The 3,876-nt window shown below is 34.2% G+C and overlaps 1 protein-coding gene across 2 annotated transcripts in view; it reads left to right on the forward strand.

Annotated features, from left to right (window-relative positions):
• The first annotated feature begins 2,681 nt into the window (after window positions 1-2,681).
• glipr2 (GLI pathogenesis-related 2) overlaps window positions 2,682-3,876 on the forward strand; it is a 7,004-nt gene continuing 5,809 nt past the window's right edge. For both annotated transcript variants that reach the window (XM_016289570.1, XM_016289575.1), the window contains exon 1: window positions 2,682-2,849. The gene's annotated coding sequence lies outside the window, so the exon portion shown is untranslated. The remainder of the gene's footprint in view (window positions 2,850-3,876) is intronic.

Consider the following 3,876-nt stretch of genomic DNA (forward strand, 5'->3'; position numbering starts at 1 on the left):
GACTATCAGAAAGCAACCGTTTTATAAACCTCATACACACTGTATTGACAACGTACCACCGCATGATTTTCAATATCAGTTTCAGGAATATCTACTGTAATTAGGGTTTCCGCATTTAATGCTAATTGGACTCATTTAAATGACTTGGCCTGTCAGATTTCTGGTCATTTGTGACTTTTTTTAGTGCCTTGCATCAAATTACCATAGCACAAGACTGGAAAATATGAAAAATTTTCTCCCATCGGAAGTTAACATATGACCCCAAAGTGACATTACTGACATTCAGCATTCATTAGAGTGTGTGTGCGTGAGAGTGAGAGAAAATGGAAAATGTGCAAGAGAACATACTGAAGGTACAAGGAGGCCCAGAACAAAAAAAATGGATTTACAATTAATTATTTGGAAGAAATGTTATGTATTTCAGGTAAAGATTCAGCTTTTGAAACACTTTATAGACTTCTATTTGATGGCAACGCTATTCTTCGATGATAAACAAAGAATAGTTGGCAAACAGCTAAATGACCCTCTACAGTTGCCTCAAAGAGTATCTGAGAACTTTGAACACTTAAGCCATGTAAAATGTATATATTTCTTTGCATTAGATACAGAATATGGAACCACACGGCATCCACAAACAAATGGTGCTGGACTGTTTCTCAGAACATTTTTGCACCTGGTCTCAAGATGATTTTTAGTGGCTGATGCACTTGGATGGGTTAAATGCATAGGACAAATTCTATGGATTACCTACTTGGCCTACATGTCACGTCAAAAGTCAGAGCAGTCAGAGCTGTACTAGGCATATTTTTGCACAAATTAGAGGCATTAGACTTTGTTCAGATTTATGGGACCAGATATGGGACCAGCTTGGCAAATCCAAAATAAAGCCTCAAGAAAATGCTACAAAACTGGTTAGAGGTCAGATGAAATCAGTTTCCTGTTGAGACTCTTCATGCAACAATATGGTTGTTCTGCCTACTAGTGGTCACAATGCCACATATATAATGTAGATGTTACATTAATAATTTCTTACATATTTTTAATATATTGAATATTGATATAAAATATTTTTAAATTGTATAAATATATTTTATAATGTTATTATATTTTATGTTTTAATATCACTTTCTTTAAATTTGAGCCCATTTAATTGAAATATATTTAATTACAATTCTACATTTAATTGAATCTGTGCAATTACCTCATATACATACATTTCCAGAACAGAAATCTGAATATTGATTACTCATTTTTAAAAAACTGCCTAAGTTTCTGATTGAAATCCATAGAAACTAATAGATAAAGTGCAATAAAATAAACATTTAAAAATGTGTAACTTCTTTCCTAGTCTGAATCAACACATTATGAAAATAAGCTTTTCAACATAACAGGCAACAGGTCAAACAGAAATGGGACACAACCCAGGCCAGATTCAAATCTTAAGAGGCCAACAGCCTTTACTATGGAGACGCTGCGTTATGCTTAACAAAAAGTAAAAAAAAAAAATAAGGTGGTTATTTATGCCTTTTACTTTAGTGTGCAAGTAGGAAATAACTTTTTACAAAATCTGTAATAATTCAGATAATTTTTTCTGGTCCTACAACAGAAGGTATGATTGAAACAGATATCTGATCTCAACATTATCAAGTCAGGATCAGATGAAGCCACCCAGGCTCATGAAAACATGTTCCTCTGGCACTTTTTTCTCAAATTATATTTTAATGATATTACTTTGCTTCTTGCACATTTCGCAGTAGTTTTAAAATGAATTGTCTAGTGACTGATGCTAAGAAGTGTGTTCAATTTTCTCTGAAACAGACAAGCGTGAATTTGCCAACATAACAGTATTGTGCAAGTAACCACGCAAAAGTCAGTGTTCGTTAATTAATAATCTGCCACATAATCATAATTTGCATGAAAAATAAAAAAAGATGTTGGCGTTTTACTGTCTAGTGTTCATGTCGACTGAAAACCACAATGAACTGTATAAATGTACAAGTATGTTTTGTTTTTTTGTAGTTTTGCCAAAATGTTGTTAGAGGCATGAGACTGGGTTGTGCAATTAACATGCCTAAATCCATAAAAGAAGTGTGGAACTAATCTGAGATGCCTAAACAACCTATCTGCAAAATATATAAAAAGGATATAAATCAACTTTGAAATAAATGTTTTTGTTAAGCATCTAACGTACCTAAGACTTTAACATGATGTAGTACTCTATGTTATGAGTGCATGCACATCCCACTGCACCAAAGCACAGCACACATATGGTTTGTGGAAATATATTAATTCTCATTTTTAAGTAGGCTATATTTTAAATGGTTTAAGAATTGTTTTTAATGGTTTACGGATTTTTATGACCTTTCTAAAAAATTTATTGTGGTCTGCATTTTAATGCTTACTCATTTTTGGTGTCAAAAAGAGGGTGAAATGGTCAGTGAAAACAACCGCATATAGAGAGGAAGTGCTATCGCAGCATGCAAGTGTTCAAGGACAACACTTAAAGAGAGAAGATGGCAGGAGTGAACTTGAACTGAAGAAATTAAATATCACATGATTGAATAAGTTAGAACTTTGTTCTTCTGTTCTTAACAGCATCAAAATTAGTTTGTAATGATGAGTGTGTGTGTATGTTTGTATGGGTGTATTCAGAGGCCAGTTAACCTGAAAATGTGGGTTTGTATGTCGTCACAGTACTCTTTCCTGGTTTAGAGGGCGTTGCATCACTTGACAGATATATAGTTCATAGATTTCACAGCTAGTCAGCAAGATACAGGGAAGAGAGAGAGAAAAAAACAGACAGCGGTCAAAGAAAGACAAATTCCTGCCTCAAGGAGACTACAGGACAGGTATGTATGCATTTTAAGACTGTCTGTGAGCTATGTCAATGTGGTTACTAGTAAAACTATTGTATATTGCCTACTGTGACACTAATTAAAAATCCATACATCAAGTGCACCGCTGATGCTTTAAGCACAATAGAGGAAACAAGCACCTAGCTTTCATTCATACAACATTTATGTTATTTGAATTGTAAAGAACATTTGGAGACCCTTCAGCAGACAAGCAGTCTCAAGCATTTTGGTCTCTGACACCAACTATGTTTGTCGCAGTAATGCTTTTCTGCCAATCAGCAGTCCATGCAAAATCACAAACTAGACTTAAGAACATATTAAAACAGACAAATACAAACATGCACATTGCTTTAAGGCAAGTTGTTAAGTGTGGTTTGTAGGTTTTCAGTTTCACTTCATTTTAATGCCGTCTGACTACATGCAAATGACAACCCATATCCTGCAGTTGTTAAGTGTTGCTGTCCTGCAAGAAGTTTAATATCACAAGAGTCTTGCATTTTGCTCTTTCACTGACTGACTATGCAGCACTAGATCAGTTTCCTAAGTTTCCTGTCACATGTACACAAGCACACATGTGGACACCTACTCATGAAAAAAAACAGAAATGAAACATTTTCATGCGTAAACCCTCAGTGTAGCTAAAGGTTAAATTCAGTCAAATGAGAAAACAAACTGGTCCACATACATGACTGTCTCCTAGGGTCACAGGGAGCCAACAGAAGTATTCTGCAAAATGTAAAAAAAAATATGAATGCATCTGCCAGTATGTATGATATGTATAAGCGAGAGAAACATCTCCAGTCTACTAAATAAAGAGGACAACATTCTGTTGCCATTTAGGTTTAGCCTGAGCACTTTAGTTGCATGCTATCCGCTGACACATTTGTCAATGTAAGCACTTATTCCTTGACAAGTATGCAAGAGTTACTTTTCAAGAAAACATCTGCAAGGCAAATCAATCTATATGTAAAAAAAAATATATAATAATAATAATAATAATAATAATATATATATATATATA

Source organism: Sinocyclocheilus grahami, unplaced genomic scaffold, assembly GCF_001515645.1.
Source record: "Sinocyclocheilus grahami isolate Dianchi unplaced genomic scaffold, SAMN03320097.WGS_v1.1 scaffold12.1, whole genome shotgun sequence".
In the NCBI taxonomy this organism is placed as follows: Eukaryota; Metazoa; Chordata; class Actinopteri; order Cypriniformes; family Cyprinidae; genus Sinocyclocheilus; species Sinocyclocheilus grahami.